The 21,988-nt window shown below is 43.4% G+C and overlaps 1 protein-coding gene across 1 annotated transcript in view; it reads left to right on the plus strand.

Annotated features, from left to right (window-relative positions):
• Positions 1 to 6,924: 6,924 nt before the first annotated feature.
• Positions 6,925 to 21,988, plus strand: part of gli3 (GLI family zinc finger 3) — a 114,931-nt gene continuing 99,867 nt past the window's right edge. Inside the window, exon 1 of the mRNA XM_061758329.1 lies at positions 6,925 to 7,351. The gene's annotated coding sequence lies outside the window, so the exon portion shown is untranslated. The remainder of the gene's footprint in view (positions 7,352 to 21,988) is intronic.

A 21,988-nucleotide genomic window follows, 5' to 3' on the forward strand; every position in this document is an offset into this window, starting at 1 on the left:
TTGAGATGCATGAGTTTTGAGCTACAACCACTCATTTTGAATGATAGCTGATCCTATCGGTGCATTTTGGGAACTATATATCAATGTCTAAGCAAGAGTCATGTCAATTTTGGATGATATTTGATCATTAATGACGTCAAATTGCTCGATTATGGACCAATCTTTGAATATCTGTTCTGTTTGAAAATCTATCTGATTAAATTGAATCATTGTGGACTAGTCTTTGTACTTTTACGAACTATTTCGCAAAATATCTTAACTAGATACCTTTTAATTTGTAATGAATTCTGATCTTGTTGGTACATTTCGGATCTAGAGAAGAATTGCGCATGGTAATCCTGTTGATTTTGAACGCCATCTGATCATATTGGTAGAGTTTGGACCAATCTTTGGACTTTTAGGGACTACTTTTCGATGACAGAGAGAGATCCCTGTTGATTTGGGCAGATTTTTCATCATAACAGTACATTTCGGACCAGTCTATGATGAACTCTTCGAGACCTTTTGGCTAGTTCAGCAAGATCCCTGTTGATTTTGAATGCTATCTGACCCAAGGTAGCTGGATGTATTTTGTTTCAAAGCTAATAGCAATAGCAATTTTCCCGACCACGATTTAACACTCCTGTAAAGTTAGAAACAGCAATTATGTTCCCGGGTCAATTTGACCCGAGGGATGTTTACCTCTAAAAGTGTCAGAAATTATATTTAAAAAAAAAAATCATGTTAAAAGATTTGAATGTGTATTTATAAAGACCTACATATAAAATAGTAGTTTTACATGAAGTGGTTTTGTTTAAATGTTCTTATATATTTTAATCAAAAGTTAAGGGAGTAATGTTGCTAAATTAACACTAGACACTTTTTCTGTTCTGGGTCAAAATGACCCGCAGACTTCCATCCATCCATTTTCTGAGCCGCTTCTCCTCACTAGGGTCGCGGGCCCGCTGGAGCCTATCCCAGCTATCATCGGGCAGGAGGCGGGGTACACCCTGAACTGGTTGCCAGCCAATCGCAGGGCACATACAAACAAACAACCACTCGCACTCACATTCACACCTACGGGCAATTTTGAGTCTCCAATTAATGCATGTTTTTGGGATGTGGGAGGAAACCGGCGTGCCCGGAGAAAACCCACGCAGGCACGGGGAGAACATGCAAACTCCACACAGGCGGGGTTGGGGATTGAACCCCGGTCCTCAGAACTGTGAGGCAGACCCTCTAACCCGTAGGTCACCGTGCCGCACCCGCAGACTTGTGGGGGGGAAAAAAAACAAAAACAAAAACAAAACAACAATAACAAACTCAAAGATTAGCAAGATCCGCATTAGACTTGTGTCTGTTAGTAGCCACATTTCAAATGGGTCATTTTGACCCGCAGCATGACAATCGGTTTGACGATGTTTACTTTTCGCAGTGGATTTTTCACTCAAATTGCGTTTTATTGTGAGTTTTTGTCCCAGTTTCCCGACACGAGGCCTTGCCGGATATCACCGTGTAATACGATTTCACAAAGTTTGAAGTTTGTGTGAAAGTGACCCACATTGAGACACACACACAAAAAAAAAAATCTGAATACTGATAAGTGCCTTGAGTGCTTTTTGTCTGTTGAACTTACAAGAGCAACACGCTCCAATCGGAGGAGCCGAGGGAGGATTTATCGCGTTCTCTTCTGATAGACGGCGGCCGTAATGACTTCTGTGGCGAAGAAGAAGAAGAAGAAGAAGAAGAAGAAGTTGAAGGAAGTTGGAGTGAGGAGGACGTTGAGGAGCCGCGGGGCAGCTGATAGTCTGGGAAAGGTCTGCCGGAACGAACATGCCTCTTCCTATTGGAGTCCCTTAGATAATCATATTCATACCACACAGGGCTGCAAACCCGCGCTTCTTGTTTCATTATTCCCTTTTAATCCCGCCTGATAAGGCGGGGGCCTTTTTATGATGCCGTCATTTGGAACCGGCATGAAAAGTGACCCCGCGGGGCGGCGGCGGCGGCAGCGGCGCGCGGGGGAAATTGCTTAAATTGCCCAAGTGGTTACAGTTTGTGCGTTTATTATTTCCCAGGGATCCAAAATTACCCCAAAATATTATTTTTTTCGGGGGGGGGAATTGAGGGTGCGCGGGGGCCTTATCAGCCATTCACACTAATGGCCCACTCGAGCCAGGGGCCAAAACATTAGGGACACCTGCACATTACAACGAGGCATATCAAAGAACTAAGTTACATGGACAAAAGTATTCAGACACACCTCATGATCAATTCATCAGAGGTTGGATTTGACCTTTTTTTTCTTTTTTTTTTTTGCTAGGTAAAAGTTCAGCTTGAAATATGAAATTTTATTCATAGTTATTTCCATTAATTCTTACAATGGCGAAGCTAACATCGCTTCAAATGTCAAACAATGGCCAGTTAATCTTGTTATGGGTGGTGAACAACAGTCTGTGCCCCACATGTTGGATTCTTATAATAGTGCAGGGACTTGACTCCGGGACTTGGAACTTCTGGAACCACATGAACTTTCTTCTAAATTGAGTTCTCAGGTAATTTATCTGGGTCAAAAGAAGTCCCTGCTAGGTGGGGGGAGACTTTTGAGAGTTCCAGGAAAATTTGGGTGCTGAGCATATCTGTTTGGAGAACCAAGAACTAAACGTTCCTTGTGCTTCAGGTAGAAACATGGCTTTTCTGTTCCGGAAGTTTCATGTTGAACTAGGAACCTTTGGAGGAACTTTGTCTTTGAACTGCAGGAACTATTGTCTCTATTTAATTCCAGGGTAACCTTCGAGAGGTCCCAAAATATTTGGGAGGAATCAATGAAATTTTACCCTGGAACTAGAAACCTTTGGAGGACCATTGTTGGTGAGAACTGAAAAGTTCCTGGAACTTTAGGTGTAAACATTGCTTTTGTGTTCTGGAAGTGACCGTCGTCTAACGTGCGTCCTTAGGTTCCATCCGGAGTTTTACGCTCCCAAAAATCTGGTCTTTTGGTGACTCTGAGAATCAGAAGGTTCTAGATCTCGACTTAGGACTTATTTCCACAATCTCACATGTGGTTCCACCACAACTAGTGTTCAACTAGCCGCTCACCGCTCTGACGTCTGCATTTTGGTTGATTTTGAGTGTAACTTTTTACTCCCAGAAACTACAAGTACCCGGGTTGACGGGTTCCTGGAGCTTTAGGTGCTTCAGTAGACCAAAGTCACTTTGCTAAAATGCTCCCCAATTTGGATTCCTCAAATGTGAACAGTGGTAAATAACGTTGAAGTTGACGTTTATTCGGTCCCCGGTTCCTGCGAGTCAAGCGATTCCTTCCGAGTGGCGTCAGCGCGCGTTCACTGTGTCCATCGCGTGGACGTTCTTGCAAGTATTGATTCTTGCCGCACAGTGCGCACACTGCGGTGTTGCACAATAAGCAGAATTTATTTTTTTCCTTCTCTTTTCAGTCAGGCAGGCAGCATCAATTCCATAGTTCGCCTCCAGTAATTTCACAATCCAGCCATTATGCAACATTATCTCTAATATTATCTAAAGAAAAACTAATTATTGGCAATAGAATATTATAAACATTAATTTAAAGCGTAAAATGTATGTCAATTATAAGAAAAAAGTAAATAAAATATTCTGTATATTATTTATGAATATAAAATGTACGATATCAATTCTAAAAATATGATTTCATGTAACATTTCAAATACATAATATAAAAATAGAATAAAATAATGTAAGTAACTCAAATAACATTACAATAAATGTTACAAAATATATACAAATATTAGGTGCATGGAAAAATAGTAAAATATACATTGTAAGTAACATATTAATATGTATATTTATTTAGATTTCTTGTGGCCAGCGATGCTCACGAACAAGTCAATCAGTCAACTGACATTCTCGAACCTTCCTAAATATTTTGGGGAACCGATGTAAATATTTGCGGATTGGAGAAAATCCGATGTAGTGAACGCATTTATTCGACTTTGCCTCAGAGCGCATCTGGCAACATGAAGCGCTTTAATGCCAACTCTTTCGATTTCAGTGAGCACTCCGCGTTTTATCATGCTGAACAGGAATACGTGCATAGGTGTGTGCGTGTGCGCGTATTACCACACACGCACAAGCCTTCCGTACGTGCAGGTCTCAGGGTTTGCAAGGACCACTCCCTAATTGGGGTGAGATGCAGGGCTCAAAGTGAGGATGAGGGTGTGACGGGACCCCCCCTCGGAACGTCCTTTTTTTCTTCTTCTTTCTCCTCCTCAATGGCTTTGGCTCCAGAGGTGCTTTTGATGTGTGCTTTGGCTCGCCGGCCGGGTCCGACTTTGGAATCTGTTCTTGGGAGAGAGAAAGAGAGAACGGAGGGTTAGTCGCCTGCGGGCACAATCCCCGGGATCCTGGCCCCTCTTTGATGGAATACGTTGGGGAACCCCGCTCTCCTCGACCCATGTGCGCCCCCCACCCCACCCACCCACCCAACCCCCCGACACACACACACACACACACACACACTCCTAACAAGGCCTCGACGTGATCAAAATGAGGCCCAGATGAGCACCGGCTGACAGCGGAATTACACCACGACCTTGATGGTCTGCTTCCCGTCGTCATGGTAACCCATCCAGATATGAACAGTGAGTCCATCCTTAATGAATCAATTGTGATTAATTCCACAAATTCAACACACACAAATCTTTCCTTTCAAGTCAAGTGGACTCACTTTGATGAGTTTATTGATGACAACATTGAGGCTCCGATTGATTGATTGATTGCCAATTAGAGAACCTGGGCATTTTCTCAGTCTGCGTCACATTTTCTCTTTATTTAAAAAAAACAAAAAAAACATACAAAGATGAAAAAAAGGCTATAGAAGATTCACACCATTTTATTATTATTATTATTATAAATTTATTTATGTATATATATATATATTTATTTATTTTGGGGGGGAATATTTCATATGGGTCAATTTGACCCCCTGCATGTTTAGTCATTTTAATATGACAAAACACATTGGAAAATATTTTTGTAATTTGTACAGTACAAAGAAAAAAAATCCTAAATTAAAATGTTTTTAAAAAATATATATTTTCTAGGCCTTTAATTGTATAAAAGGGTCAGATATTTAAACACTGACAATATAAATAATAAAAGAACAAAACTAAGTCTGTACAAGAAGGTGTTAAGTTATTTTGACGTTATAAAATGTATAACTTTTTGTAATTTATAATTTTAAAGAACAAAAAATAAGGACATACAAGTATCTTAATCCCAATTTGGTAAAATATTATTTCAATATAATTTGTAGATTTTCAATCATTAAAACGGGTCAATTTATATTGCTTGGACACTATAAAAGAATTATATGTACAATAAAAAGAAGATTAGAACAAAAACACAGCCATAGAAGTTCTCAACTAAGCTGCATTAATATTAGTTGTTTTATTGCGGAGGATAAAGAACGTATGCCTGTGAGTATTGTCGTATGCTCAATCTGTATATGTTGCCACCGCTTGCGCTCAAATAGAAATTGTGCAAACGTTAAGAACTGCAGCCATTACGATGCTAGTTTCGTTAGCCAGTCCATGGGCTTTCCCATTCTGTGTTAGCATTAAGCTAGTGGACTTCAATGAGTCAAAGTTGTGAGGTTTGGTTAAATACACGACGTGCAATTCTTTTTGTACGTTTAATTTGTCAATAAACTTGGACTGAGAGTGCAAGAAACAGCTCAGAGACTTTTTGTTGACGATCTGCCAAAGTATCGCATTTTTTTTGTGACGTTCGCCACTTGCAAAAATAACAGTTGACCACACGCACGCACAGATATTGAAATCCCGCTTAACGCATTCATTTTTGCTGGCAGCGCTGCATTGATTAGAGGTGCAGTAAAGAGGTGTGTTAGTGCATCATTTCCCTGTCCATTGATCACGTCTATTGATCAGCGTGCAGCTGCGGGACCCGGCGGCTTAAAGGGAGACGCTTTTTCAATATTTGCCCTCAAATTGCACTGTCGTAATTGACCTCGGAGGCAAAAAATAAAGCCCGTCGTGATTACGAATGATTATTTATTATGTTGGAATCGGGGCAAAATTCACTGGTGAGAAGCGGGTGTTTTTGATTTGGAATTAGGCCACATAGTCTGCCTTTAAAAGGATTTTATATGAATTATTGTTATTATTGAACTCAACCTTGAGTTCTTATTGAGGTGCACGAGAGGGATGAAATATTAGAAACAATAAAAAAAAATAATGCCATGATTATCTTGATAAAGTTTTTTTGTTTTTTTTGGTGCAATTCTTGCATTAGTTTCCATTTGATCACTCTTAAAGTGTGGTTGTTGCGCACAGGCTCCCTCTAGTGGTTGGTGACGTAATCACTACTTCAGTACAGTTCAGTTATATTTATCTTTTAAGTTCAATACGTTTGCAGTTCATCTTTAAGAATGTTTTGTTTTTAAACAATTATCCGGGTACAATTTCATTTAACTTTTATGTGTAATACATTTTAATGTAATCATAATTTTTTTTTTTTATTTGCCCATATTGAAGCAGGCTGTTCATATTCAACCTGTACACAATGGTACAGTGGTTTGCAATAGTATTAAAATAGTTTAAAAAAATGTTTTTTTAAATGTTGGTCATGACGGTGGTACTTGGCGAGCAAAGTATTTAAAAAAAGATATATATTTTTTGAGCTGCTACTTCAAAAGTTGAAGAAGTACTGCGTTAGTGCACGTGCATGTCATGTGACTTTAAAACTGAGGGTTTATCCAAATGTCCAGACTTCATAGTGTTATTTTATTGTGTGGGGGGGGGGAATAAAAAAGTTGTGAGTGAGTGGAAGCAGAAAAGGGGGGTTAAAGGGGGGGGGGGGGTACATGAAATGTACTGAGAAAAAAACGGAGGGCGGTGTGGAGTTGAAGGAGGGAGGAGTCAACCGGGGGAAGGAGCAGCTGGAGTTGCACACTTCGTCCTCTCTTCTGGAAAAAAAAATAAGCGCACTAAACGCAACAACACCAGTCTGACGTGCACACTCTTCTTCTTCGTCTTCCTTTTTTCTTTTTTTTTTTTTTGGGAGAGTCTGCACACTTTTTTAGTAGCAGGCTGCGGTGGATGCTTGTTTGTCCGACGGCCCTTGAAGGCGGCAAAGAAGAAGACACGAAAGAAGAAGAAGAGAAAAGAAGAAGAGAAGGAGAAGAGGGGACCAACTCTGGCCGCGCCGTTTGGGAGTTGCGGCGTGGAAAAAAAAAGGAGAAGAAGGAGAAGAGGTCCCGGGCTCATCCAGAGGCGCATCCGCACCCCACTTGAAGAGGGGACGAAGCCCCCCCCCCCCCAAACCCCCCCGAAAAAGTGCACAGAAAGACACTCAAGTAAGTCGCCGATTCCACGCGCATTTCTGCACTTTTCCCTCGTTTGGAGCTCCAGAGAGTTCATCTCAAAGTTGACTTGACATCCAACTTATTGCACGTTTTCAAAGTCTTCAAAGCAAACTTTGGGATCCCCCCCCAGAAAAGAGACTTTTCATTCATGTTGGGTGTTATAAATGTGGAAGGAAATGGTTTGCAGTACAACTTTTTGCACGCACACTGGGAGTAAAAGTGTGTGTGCGTGTGTGTGTTGTGTGGGGGCCCGCATGTGTGATCATATTTCACTCTGCATGTGTGTGTGTGTGTGTGTTTCTGACTTGTTGAAACTGGGCCGACACACGCAAATTGTTATACAAATGCAAATTGGGATTATCATTATTGTTATTATCAAGTGCAGTAAATTACATCATTGATTTTATTCTCGATGTGTGTTTGTGTGCGCGTGTTGTGTTTGTAGCATGTTGAAACAGTTAACAAGACACACACACACACACATAATGGAACTCACACATGTATTATTATTATTATTATTTAAAATTATTATTATTATGATTATTAGCAGTTAATTGCATCATTGCTTTTTATTCTGTGTGTGCCTGCGCGTGTGTGTGTTTCTTGAAACAATTAGGAAGACACACACAAACACACGCACACACACGATGTATCCCATGCGGTTATTGTTAATATTCTTCTTCTTCTTATTAGTCATAGTAGTAGTACATTAAAGTTAAAACTACTCAAACCAGATGACACTTTTGCCATCATTGCTTTTATTCTCAGTGTGTGTGTGCGTGTGTGTGCGTGTGTCTTGTGTTTCACACAGGAAGACTCACACTCATTCACACACACATACATGTCATACACGATCATAATAATTATTAGCAGGATTATTACTATTAGTGGAAGTTAAAACAACTCAAAGACTTCGGCATCTTTGCTTTTATTGTGTGAGTGCGCGTGTCAAAACATTAACGAGAACACACACACACGTGCACGCACATTCTTACATACTGTATGTGTCATATATTATAATTCTTATTATTATTAGTAGTACTCGTCGCAGTGAAAAGTGGTCAAATAAGCCCATGATTCTGCTTTTGTTGTGTGTGTGTAATACAGAGGATAAATATTGACTTGACACTTTTGCCAATTTTCAAATTATGGCTGTCACTTTATAGTTACTTAAAAAAAAATCAATAAAATAAATAATCCATATATAATAAATACAAGTAGTTTTTACAGCTAAAGCTTAAGGCCACATCATTAAAATGAAATGCGTCTGACGGTGTGACGTACTGTATGTGGTCATGTCAAGCTTTTTAAAAAAAAAAATCTTCAAATCATGTCAAAAAGAAAAACCAAAACCATTGGAAAGTCAGGAATGTGAAATGGCAGCGTTGCATGCCTCCAAGTGGCAACATCACGCGTGGGTTGATGCACAAGGGAGCAAGTTTATGTTCATTTTTTTTTTTTTTCCAGCAGGGGTGGGGGTGTCCACATGAAAAGCGTCCACATGTGGAGATATTTTGTTTGAAAGTCCCGGCCAGCTGCTCCACATTTGATCTGCTCGCTCGCTTCTCGGGTTTCCTCGTGCGAGTGTCGCCGACACTCCGAGTCGCCGACACTCCTCTTTTTTACACTTGGAGGATTAAGGAAGGGCAAAAAAAAAACAACAACCAAAAAAAAAAAAAAAAAAAAAAACAACCAACAACTTTGGGATATATTTAAGGAAATGATTCCTTCCCTCAAAAGTTGATCTAGCATTTTTATTTTAAAAAATGGCATTAATTTAAATGTAATTGTCTCAAGAATTATGTATTTAAATCATGTTGGTAGAAAAGCAATAAAAGTAGTTACATTTCGGTCTAAAATGACAACCTGAGCATCAATTGTAATTGCATTTGTACATACAAGTGTATTGTATGCCTTGTGTATAAACCCTTGTGTTTTATTACAGGTCAATTTGACCCAGAAAATATAATAAAATACCATATTATAACATTTTTGTTTTCATTCTTTGTATTTATTTCTGTCCTTTTGTTTATACTTTTATCATTTTTTTTTAATTAATATTTTTTTAATGACGAAACATGCAAGCGTGTCATGTTGAGCCATTTTACAAAATATCTTAAAAATGCAAACAAATGTTATAATATATTAGGGTATATATTTGTAATGAATAATTGTTTTTAAAATATTTGTTCTTTTCCTTTTCTAACATATGCATATTTAATTATTTTTTGACAAATTATAAAATTTGTAGCACATTATTAGAGATACAAATAAAAAAAAATATATAAAAAATGAGCTTGGTGTAAATCTCAGTGATCAATTTTGGATATTTTATATATACATCAGTTTTGTTTTTGTAAAAGTATGAAAATGTAAACATGTTCAATTGACAGTAATAATAAGAACGATATCTACAATGTAATTCACAAGATAAATGTTGAAATGAGCTGCTTCGCTCAAGGGCAGAAGTCAAGGGTACTGATGTCAAAAAGGTGCACCCTAAAAAAACGAAATAAAAAGGACATTGTATCATTAGGACGGTGATGAATGCTTCCACGTTTAAGATGCTAATCTCCACAAGCAGGATCCCCCCCCCCCACACACTCAGAAGCGGGCCGAGACAAACTCGGACGTAATACCAATATTCCCGATAGCGTTTATCTCAACTTTTGTAGTCCAAATTATGCAGACTTTGCGCTCGAACCCCCCCCCGCGGCACCCACAACACCACCGCCACCGTCCCCCCCCGCCCGTGTGCCCCACGCCCCCACAGAATGGAGGCTGTCATGTTAATGCGAGGAGGTGACATTCTATTAGCTTCTTGAGCTATGGCCTCTCCTCACACACACACGCACACACACAGAGTACGCGACGCAAGAGGCCCTAATGAGCCCTGTTGTCGTGCTAATGCTTGTGTTGTGTGAAGGAAGTTGACTTTCCTTTTGAGGTAATTGCGTACTTGTCGTGGCTTGTTTGTTGTTTGTTGAACTAATACGGCAAACCCCCGTTTACCGCGATGGGTACGTTGCACACCCACCCGCAACAGGTGAAAATCCGCACTATAGAGAGACCGTGTGAATTGTTAAATACATTAAAAACACATTACAACCCACTTTTTAAAGTATTATTTAGCACCTCTTCTCACTCTCTTGCGGTCAAGAAATGGGAGACTACCGAAAAGAAGACTCGCTCGCTCAGTTCTCCAAATAAAGAGGCACAGTGTGCATGCCTCAAGCTGTTTGTTTGTCACTCCCAGTTGAAGTTGACTGTAAAACAGACACATGAAACAAAAGAGGATTAAACATTGTGTAGTTAAACGTGAAAATGTTAAAACAAACTATATCATAAAGAAAGTCGGCTAGCTTAATGTCAGCCACTCAAAAAACACCGCAATTTGTTGTTACGTTATTAAAAAGAAATATATCATCATATTGTAAAAAAAACAAAAAAACAAACATACAAAACAATAGATGTTTTTTTTTATATTATAGTACATGTGTGCCTTTGAGGGGTGTGTCCTATTGAGTGACGTCAGGAGCTGTAGTCCGAGTTGCTCCTTGTGAGTAGGGCAGGGCGAGTACCGTTACAAGGTATTTTAATGTCTGTGTAGATTGTCAGTCATCCAGGTCCTGGTAAACCGTAACGTTTCAATCAAGGCAACTGGACACTTTTAGTTTGTTCAATTTTTTTTCTTGTTTACGAAAACGTTAAAAAACGAGATAGGCAACTATGCTATCAATTTGCGTTTGACTGGTTGTCCCGTTCAATAAACTGACGATGCCAGGGCATTACAGCAGCTTAATCGCTCCCAATTTTTTTCATTTGACTCAAAAAGCGAAAAATCAACCGAGCGAAGGCTCGTAACTGGAAAAACGTTGGGGCACTCTTAAGTCAAGGTACCGCTGCAGTAGACTTCCTCCTGCTTTGATTTGCCTGTAGAAGAAGAAGAGTGGAGGATGTAAGGAGGGGGGGGGGTTGTCCAAAAACGTCCGAGCGCGTTTGCGTGCGAGCGAGCGGAGACAAGAAAGGGGCGCAGGAGGGCTCCTCCTCGGCCTGCTAATCCCCCGGCCCAGCCGTCCCTTCAGGGCATGCCTCAGATCTGCCTCCGTGCGGACCGGCCCAGCTCCGACGGCCCATTTAATATGCTATGTGTTCCCCCCTCCCCTCCCTCCAACTTCCAACCATCATTGTCCCAGAGCGGGACCCCGACACCCCCCTCCGCAACCCCCCCCCCCGGCTTCAAGGAGCCGCTAAAGGCACCTTTCAAGCCGCGTGATGTCTTCGGATAAGGCGCACGACGCAGGCTGTAGATATTCTGTAATTTGAGATACGTCGTGGAGCATATTCAGGGGCCGATACGCTTTTGCCCCCTGCGACCTTTTGCTGAATAGGATCGAAAAACCCAGAGTGGCACTTAGAGGAGACGCCGACCTCCGCCAAGGCCCGGATCGTCTGAATTCCGATCTTAGATATTCAATTCCCGCGCATTCCTGCATTTTGTCATTGTCAAGTGTCAAAAAAATACATGCCGACAATCGGGCCAAATTTGCATTTTATGAGCAAAGTCAGCAAAGGCCCAACTATCAAGAGTTCTTAAAAAATGATCCTGAACGATTATCATGCGGTGTGGGGTGTGTTGAGAGATTTTGATCTGATCTGTTCAGTTGTTCAATATTTAAAGCGAGGTATATACGATAATCGGACCAAATTTGAGTATTTTCCCCCGCTTCCGATCAAAGTGAGCAAAGGCCTGATTATCAGATATGAAATGAGATCGAGTGACGTCAACATCGTTGTTGTCGGAAAAGAAAGCAGAATTTTGAAAATAACCAACGGTACCGTGCTTCGTGTTAACTTTTGTCCGAAGACACCAGCCATGAAGAATACAAAAGTTCGGCTTCAAACCATCATGTCATCCAACCGTAGTTATGCTCGGAGTCCGCGAGCCGTTTTTTCAGGTTTGGTCACGTGACGTTGCGCATATAGCGGATGGTGGGGTTTTACTGTACTGCGGTAGCAAAGACGGCTGAAAATAGGTACAGATATTTGTCGCCCGTTTAAGATGGAAACAAATTCCACCGCACTTAACTAAACCAAACTGTAACCGCTCAGTGGGAATGCGTCTTTGAAAGCTCGTTTTAGCGTTTGCGAATGCTTCCGACTTCTCTCCACGGGAACGTTTTGCCGGCACGTCCGTGCGTGTTTACCTGCTCGGCGAAATTGCCGGCAGGGATGAGCGTGTTGGACGTCAGCTTCCATTTCATTCCGACGTTGGCGCTGGCGCGTCCCGCGGGGCGCCGACAGGAAATCCAGTTTGTTTGAGTAGCTTGCGTTGTTGTCTTTCCTCACATACTTGAGGAGAAGCAGGACAGCAACCCCCCCCCCACCCCCGTCCGTAAAAAGCGTCGTTACGGCTGCCGTGGTGTGAAGTGTGGCGGCAAGAGGTGAAGTGTTTGGCTTCGAGGGGGGGCTCGGGGGCCACATTTGTCGAGCGGTTCGGGGGGGTCGCCGGTTGTTTTTGCACATGTGGTCTTGTGTCGTCTTTGACGCGAGCTGCCTGTGAGGGAGTTTTTGAGTTGTTTCCCAACTTTTAGTGAGGCAAAGCACATAGTTTCTACGAGAAAATATCTCCAAAATGAAAAAATGGCACTTGAAATATATACAGCGGTACACTCATCTACTTTATTTACTCATCAGAGTGAAATAGTTTTGTTCTGTTCTGCAATACGGACGGCAACAGGTGAATACACAGGTTTATCGTACCTTCTGCCATCTTGTGGAAGAGCATTTCATTGTTCTGCCTGTCGCGATACGTCACTGGCATAGATAGCTAGATGATACATAATTTGTCGTAAGGCCCGACTGATTAATCGGCTGATATTAACACTTTTCAAATCGGCAAAAATTGCCCGATTTTTTTTTGCGGATTTTCGTGTGTATTCTGTTTTATTTTTATACATGAACACATTGTAAGATAAGACAAAGATCGTGACAACGGCGAAAACATCAGCAAAAATCGTCAAAACACAGCCGATTTTGCTGATTTTTCTCTAAGTTGTAAAGTTAAATACTGTTGGACAAAGTATTGTAAAACAGTCAAGTGTTCTTCCTCTAATTTATATCTTTATTGGTGTGAGTGATAAGGAACCAAAAAAGAAGTTATTTTATTCATTGTATATTTTTTAAATTGCCTATGGGAATTTTATCCTACTGACTATTGGAATCGGCATCGGCCTCAGAAAATCCATCCTTTCTTAAATAAACATTTGTTTTGCACCAATGAAGTGACATTGGATAATCTCACAGTGGCTGGGAATCACTTCTCTGGAGTCCAGAGTGCATCCTCCAAACTTCTTCAATGGAGTTTTGCATCCAAGGCCTGAATGGTCCCAGCGTGTTTGCAGTCCCGCCGTGCCCGTCGTCGTCTTTCATTTCGCGGCCTCCCCGCATCCCGGAGTGGAGGTCAACGAGGGGTCCATTGTCCGGGATGTCGAGAGGTTAATACCTGAAAGAAGCACAGCAAACATGTTTCCACGGGAGAACCCCCCCCCCCACCCACACTCGCAGCCCCCACTTTTCCTCGCTGTTCATTTCCGCACAGGTTCTAGAGTGTTCTTCTCGTATCTTGTGAAGAATGCTGACGCGGGCCGCTGGCTTTAATGGCGCCTCCTCATCCCGGAGAAACAAAAGAAGAACTCAACTATCTGAGTAAACTTCTGCCCTCGGCTCCCCGCGCACCCCCTCTTTGACAGCGCTGTATTTGAAGACTAATCGTTTTTTCTCATGCAAAGCATGCTGTTTTAAGAGGGAGGGAGGGAGAGGGGGTTCGCGGTTGGAGAAGGGGGGTTGTGTTTTAACAATGCTCCACAGGGAGTGAGGAACAGGATTTTGGGGATGGTGGTGGGTGGGTAAGGGGGGTGAGGGTGGGGTGGGGTGGGGGGGGATTCCTCTCTCTCCTTTGCTCTGCAGACAAAGCCCAGTTCCTTTCAGGGCTGCATGAGAGGGGAGGGGGGACTTGGGGGGGAGAGGAGGGGTGGGGGTCCGCACCCAAGTTCCTTGAAAGAGAGGGAGACATTTTTAATGACAGTTTGTCATCATGCGGCCTGAACTTTACGGCGAAATCGTGGGGGCGGCTTTGTGCTGACAGGCAAAAATGTCTGAAGAAGCAGCAAACATTCATGTATACACGGGGGGGGGGGAACGACCTCGATACCTTCTACCAGAGTTGTGTTTTTATTAAAAACTCATGTCGTGGAGTCAAATCAATCCATTTTTCCTCCCGAAGTGCAACTGTTTCACAAAGTCAAATAAGCATTTACTATCTTACAAGGTAAAATAAAAGGGGAGAGGGGGTGCGGCGTCTGTGTCGTGGTGTCGAAGGGGGTGCGTGGCTTCAAAAGTGGGGGAAAGACTGTCATATAGTTTTATTTGTTGTTTTGTTGACTTTATGTCTAATTAAGGCCATAAACATTTGAGGGGTTCTGTCGGGATCGTGAAAGGGATGCGTGGCTTTGGAAAGTTTGGCAAAGACTCGCTGACATGCGGAATGGTTTTGTTGACATCAGTCCATGTGGACGAGGGTGCGCGCCACCTCTGTCAGGATGCAGCTTCTTTGGAGGAATATCTTATTCATGAAGAAAGCCGGGTTGGATTTTCCCAAAGAATCTATTATATTCCCGCTCTCACGATATGTGGACATTGTTAAAAAAAAAAAAAAAAGCCTCCCTGGCCACCGAGGCGTCCATTTGTCAAAGGTGGACGACTCCTTCCCCCCCCCTGTGACTCCTCAACGCTTTTCTCCGGACTTGCTCGCAGAGTCATTGTCTGAACGCGGGCAGGACATTAGTCACCGCCGCCTGTGGGAGTCCCGACTGGGACCCCGGGGAACTAGGTTGAGGTTGGGGGGTAGGTTCCAGAAAAAAGGTGAGGGAAAGCGTTTGGTTGATGTTAGGTTACATCAGTTCGCCCGTGCTCCGTCTCACGCGGATATTGCGGGTCAAATTGACCCAGTTTCCGCTTTCCCCAACAAAATAAAAACCGGGAAATGTGGACTGTGAAGTGAGTGTGTGGGAGAAGGACCACTCAGGGAGTGAGGGTCTGTGTGTGTGTGTGTGGGGAGGTGTGTAGCTGCACCTCAGGGCTCAGTAGTGTGTAAGCTCCTCGCTAGCACCCCCCCCCCCCCCCACAGCCCCCCAAAGCTGCTTTCACAAAGAGATTTACAAGACAGGTCTCCGGTGTGTTTGGCTGCCCTGCATGATTAGTGGACGACTTTCAGTGAGTGTGTGTGCGTTCGCAAAAAAATTGACCTTTCGTATGTTTTTTTCCCCCCCCTCGTGTGTGTGTGTGTGTGTGTGTGTGTGTGTGTGTGCGTGTAGGCATGGCACACATTGACAAGGCATCCCGTTAGCTTTTAGAATTATTTATAAAGCTGTTGTGTGTGGCACCTCTTAAGTCTCTGTCTCCTCCCATTAATGGATACGACTCTACCTGCATGCCCCATTTTTTTGTGTGTCCCCAAGTGCACCCCACAAACCACTAATAGCGCAAGGTGGCTCGAAATCCTCAAGGCCGCGGGCGAGATGGGGACGAATTATGTCGATGAGGTAGGGATGGGCGAGTTCCCATACCAGGCATCGGTATCGGGCCGATACGATCAGGGCCAACTGCAGTGTTCCCCAAGTGTGATCTTTCACACAAAAAAATACAATTTCAACATAAAAATGAATACATTTTAACTTTTAAATGATGTCTTTAAATTATTTTTGTTGTAATGCTAACATGTAGCCACTTAGCATGGGCACCTAAATCAGGAAATTTGCAGGATTTGACTTGGCTTTGGCTGCGTACTTTTGACTCTCTGGGACGGCCTCGCGGTTTGCGGTTACGTCGCCACCTGTTGCTTTGGCATGCACATGGCAGCCCTTAAATGACTTTTTAATGCGTAACAAGCCTTTTTTGTTTGTTTTTTTTAACTCTTCCTTTTCGTCTCATTTACACTTGGCGTAGCGTGGTGTTATTGCCAAAGTGACTTCAGAGCTGCCCCGAGAAGTCTGTGTCGACCCGTGGCATATGGCGTGCATTACGTTCTAATCCGCCGCCGCTTCGCCTCCTTCTTCCTCCCGCGCTCGCCGCACGCACCGAGACGGCGGCACTGAGGTTTGCGAGTTTTTGCCGTGGTTTATGTTAATGTTGCCTTTATTGAAACAAGCTGCGATGTGATTAGAGCCCCGCATGCTATGTTACAACAGCTCTGTCATCCCTCTGGCATTTGGGTAGGGAGGGGGGCTTGAGGGGGTGGTGTTGGTGGGGTACGGGGGGGGGGGGGGAATCAATGCAAACCAGCTAACGCGGGCTAATAAGCCATTAGCGCTGCCATTGTTGTGGGACATTTACATACATACGTGGAGCTGAAGTAGTTATAAGGCAGTCGTGTTGTGTCTCGGAGCGACGGCTGATTGCGCGGGTGAGCGATGAGGCCGTCGTTCTCGGGGTGACGGCGTGGACGTGCGAGGACGTGTGAGCTTATTGCGCCTCATCATTATCCCGGCGTCAACGAGCCAGCTGCCAGCTGCTTGCCATGCTTACCAATTAACCCCCGGAACTCCCGAACCTCTTCATTAAGACAGCCGCCTCCTTCTCTTTACTGATGTCAGCTTCAGCTTCAGTTTTTCCAACATTTCACAGTAAATACACACACAGGCTGATTGGAAAGACTGCGGGTGTTGCAATACCCCCATGACCCACTGTTGTGACAGCCCTGGGGAAAAGTGTGGGTGTTGTAACACTCACAACCCCCACAAGTGTGACGCCAATAGGGAAAAATCTGGGCGTTGAATCCTTTCACCAGGGAAAGTGGGGGTATTGCAACACCCCTATCCCCACTAATGTAATGCCCCTGCCACTCGAACACTCGACTGGGACAACAGGGGGTGGTGCAACGACCCCGGGTGTGACGCCCCTGTGAAAAACGTGCGTGACCAACCTGGGAAAAAGTGTGGATGTTGAACACTGGCACCGGGAAAAGAGTGGGTGTTGCAACAAGCACATCTTTCACTGGGAAAAGCGTGGGTGTTGTGACACTCACACCTTTCTAGGCGAAATGGTTCGACACCTACAATTTCCTGGTCAAGGGGTTCAGCACCCACACTTGTCCCGGTGATCCCCTCATCTGTTTTCTTTTAGGCACCTCATCTTTGTGCTCATCCTCAGTATGCCGCTATGTGCTTTTCATGGCTTTCCGATCAGTGTGCATGCATGTGTGTGTGTGTTTAGGTCGGGTGCAGCAAATCCTCCCGAGACCCCCAGTGTGCGTGTGTGTGTGCGCGTGCTCTACAAGTTGGTGTCGAGGGAAGCGCAGTGCTGGTGTGTAACGTGGCTGATATGAAAGCGAAGGGAGAGCGTCGTCTCCAAAGTCGGCGGGACTTCATCATGAGAGCCACGCTCGGCTTTTGATGTGCGCGCACCTCCACCGCCATCGCTTCCACGCCGCCGGAGGAGTCACGCACGCACACAGACAGAGACACACACACACACACACACACACGATCACACACTGGGGGTCTCAGAGGATTTGCTGCACCCCACCTATACACGCTCAAACACGCATGCATGTACATCATCGGTAAGCCGCTCAAAAGCAACGACTAACTTCAGGAGTAACTCGAATCAATTTTAAGGAGTAACCTAAGGCATAGTCACGAGAAAGTTAAGGCAACTGAAGGAGTAACTTTAGGCATGTTCAAGTGTAAGTTAAGTTTAAGGAGTTTAAGGACTAACTTGAGGCGACTTAAGGAGTAACGGAAAGCAACTTAAGAAGTAACTAAATGGAACTTAAGGAGTAATGTAAGGCTACTTAAGGCAAGCTAAGGAATAACTTAAGGCCACTTAAGGAGTAATGTAAGGCTACTAAAGGAGTAACATAACACTACTTAGGCAATAACTTCAGGTAATTTAAAGAATAACTTAAGGCATCTTAAACAGTAAGTTAAGGTAATGTATGCAGTAACTTTATGCAACTTAAAGAGTAACTTAAGGCTACTTAAGAAATAACGAGGATAAACTTCACCCCCACCTGGAGATGAAGAGCGCTGACACATTGATGTAACACAGATTAATGCAATTTAAGGAGTAAATTAAGGCCAACTTCAGACAATTGAAAGCAAAATTTAAAGCAACTTTAGGCAAAGGCATCTTAATGAATAACGCGAGGCAAGTCACCACGTGGCCTCCTCACGGATGGCGTGCCGACGGCGTGACCTTCTTCCCCAGAATGTCGGTCCCGTCTCCGAACAGATAAGGTGGACGCGCGCCCGGAGCAGACTCATCCCTCTCAGCACGCTCGGAATGCGCAAGCCGCCGTTACCCCCTGGAAGTCTTCCCATCCGCACAGGAAGTGGAACATTAAAGCCGTGCCATTCCACTTCCCCCCCCCCCTTCCGTCATCCCCCTTTCCCGTCGCATTCCTCCCGGCGCGGCCGCGGCGCATTGCAGGCCGGGCCTCATTCGGCATTCCTTTACATCCTGATCGCTTTGCCCGCTGCTCCCGCTGCTCATTTCTTCCCAGCCTGGACGCGTTTGGGTCGGGCTTCATCACGCCCGAGCCAAACGGCGAGACAACTTCATCTGGTCCAATTTGAAAGCCTTTAATGCGCTTTAAATGGCTCGGCCCTGGGGCCAGCGCGGGAATTAATAAGAGCCAATAAAGCCAGCCGCCTGGGCATCCGGTCCCGTCTTTAAGTAAACATTATGACTTCTTGCAGTGGCGGGGGTGGGGGGGCGTCGAGGAGGGGACCGCTTGATGAGTCGCGGCGGCGCTCAGGAAGGGCTCATTTCTCACTTAGCCGTCCTGATGGGGCGAGCTAATAGGCCTTCGCCTGATTGTCTGCCGCTGCGATTATTGTGCATTATCGCACCCCCCCGCCGGCACTTGTTGTCGGGGCCGTTGGCCTCGGAGACGCTCGCTCACCGTCGTCATTAATCACGCCGGCGTGCTAATGGAAATGGAAGTCGACGAGAGTAACTTAGAGGCTACTTCATGAGTAATTTAAGGCACCATAAGGATTGTTTAAAGGCAACTTAAGGGGTTACTCAGTATTTAGGGAGTACCGTATTTTCACGACGCGCACTTAAAAGTCTTACATTTTCTCCAAAATGGACGGGGCGGGGTGCCTTACGTGTGCACCGATTTCCAACATCTATAAATGTTGTTAATAAATGTAATTTTTTTTTAGCATTTCCTGCCGACACACTGCTTACACATAGGAATGGATTTCAATGTACCAACCCAATTGGTACATCAAAATTTCCCCCCCGTTGACGAAATGTATTTGGATGGTTGTTCCAACCGAGGATGGTTCCCGGTTGACCACTGTAGTCCGGCCCCTCTGAAAAAACCTTTGGCTGGCCCCAATCTGGCCACCCCACTAAAATTGGTGTAGAACCGCTAGTGCTCCCAACGGATTGATAAATTACTATTTTTTGATTTTTATTTTTTTAATAAATCTGCAAAAACATTGTCCCAGATTATCGCACTACTCGCTTGAAGACTCGGCGCCCTTTACACAATGGTCATTGCACCGGACTATTGCAATATTAGTCATTCGAACTGCTCGAAGTGCTAGAGGACTCTGCATCTTTTTGCACAATTGTCCCCAAAATTTGTTTTACCGGCATTACCAGATAACTAGCAACCCTTTATTGCTCAGTGACTGTTTTTGTCAATGTCTTTATGTCTCAAAAGTGTTCTCTGTCAATTGACTGTCTGTTGTCGTACTAGAGCGGTTCCAATTACCGGAGACGAATTCCTTCTGTGTTTTTTGGACATACTTGGCAAATAAAGATGATTCAGATTCTGATTCTGATTCTGAAAATGTCAAATTTTAAGTTTGGAATAAGGCTGCAGTACAACTGCCCAGAGACACGTTTACCACGCTTAAGGCATCATGGTCAAACTCTGCGAACCAAACTCAAGTACGCAGTGTACAAGACTTTAGGTGTCAAGCGGGCCCAAGCGCGGTACAAATTGCGAAAGAAAACTTTCCCAAGGACCTCCATTGTGTTTTACTGAAGTCGTAATCTGCATTTCCTGCCACCGAAGCGCTGAATAAGCATCTTCTGCAGCCCGTCAGGAAAGTGTCACATCAAAGGCGACCAGTGCAAAGTCAAAAATATATAAATAATACTTTAATAAGATTTGCGGTGGAGTCGGGGACAACACGAGCAAGGCTGCCATTGTGGAGCGCTCGCTTTATTCTGGCCTTATCTGCCGCATAGCCGCCGCGGAGAAGAAAAAAAAAGAAGAAAAAGAGGCGTCGTGTAAGCGTCGCGATTACATCGTGCGGGTTTGTTACGCAGGAATGTAAGATGCGCTCGGCTCAGAGCACTCGGGTCCCTCGGCGGCATTGTGGTGGAAGTGGAGAGGTCTGAGGCTCGCAGGGATAATCCTATTAGCGACGCTCAAAGCCACTATTTGTCCTTGACGCAAAATATAAACATCCCTCGTTTGCGTCCACTTTCGATAGCGGACACAATTGTTGGGCGAGCAAACAAGTCAAACAAGCGTTTGACCCTAACCCTAATGAAACTTTATTCTCAAACACAGTGAACTTTTAGGAATAAAAGTATTACTTCATGCATGTAAGGTTAAGAAATTTTCAATCAAAAAAATATTACGTTATCTGACAATATAGTGCTTTCATCCAGAAAAAAGTACGTTGTTTTCATAAGTCTGCAACTTTTTTTAAAAAAATGAACTGTAATACTGTAAATCGGTAATCGGTAAGCTGTAATACGCGCAGTGTAATTTTATCTTGTTTGATGTTACAGCAATGTCAAAAAACACAATGCCCATCAGACATTTGTCGCTTGTTGCTCAGCAGAATTCATAGGGCACAATTATTATTGCCCCCAAGGCCATATTAAAATTGATAATGGGTGTATACAAGTCATGCTCACTATCCTGTTTCCTTCGTAACTACGGGCAGAGGGCCCCACTGCCTCACACAGATAGAGAAAGGACGAGGAGGGCTTCCAGACATAGACTTAGAAAATTATAGGAATAAAGCTGCATTATTTAACGTTAAAAGGTGTAGTCTTACGAAGAATAAAGTCGTTTTTTTAGATAAAAGTTTTTTTTTTTTTTTTTTAGAAAAACAGGAATAAATATAAAGCTTTTTTAAAGAAAACAAAATCTGAATTTAAGATCTTCATTTTAGGGTAAAAAAAAAATCACAATATTAGGAGAGTGTAGTCATATTTTGTCAAGACATAAGTCATATTCCGAGAATCAAGCAGAAACTTATTGAGGCAAATTCTTGCAATAATACCAACAACTATGCCTTCAAAAAAGTACATACTTTATAAAATAAGAATTTATATCTTTTATATACCATGTATTTATTAAATATCACAGTGTAATGCTGTAAATTATATTATTATTTAATATGAATATTTCTTTTATTGTTCCGCAATTCTACTTTGTTACCTAAGCAGACAAAAAAAAAAAAAAAAAGCGAAATTTTACATTGTATCAACAAATCAAATACAATAAAATATTAAAAAGTTGTGGAACTGGTTGAGAACTCACAACTCAGACAAACCAACAAGCTTTTTTCACCACAGCGCCATCTC

Source organism: Phyllopteryx taeniolatus, chromosome 20, assembly GCF_024500385.1.
Source record: "Phyllopteryx taeniolatus isolate TA_2022b chromosome 20, UOR_Ptae_1.2, whole genome shotgun sequence".
Lineage (NCBI taxonomy): Eukaryota > Metazoa > Chordata > Actinopteri > Syngnathiformes > Syngnathidae > Phyllopteryx > Phyllopteryx taeniolatus.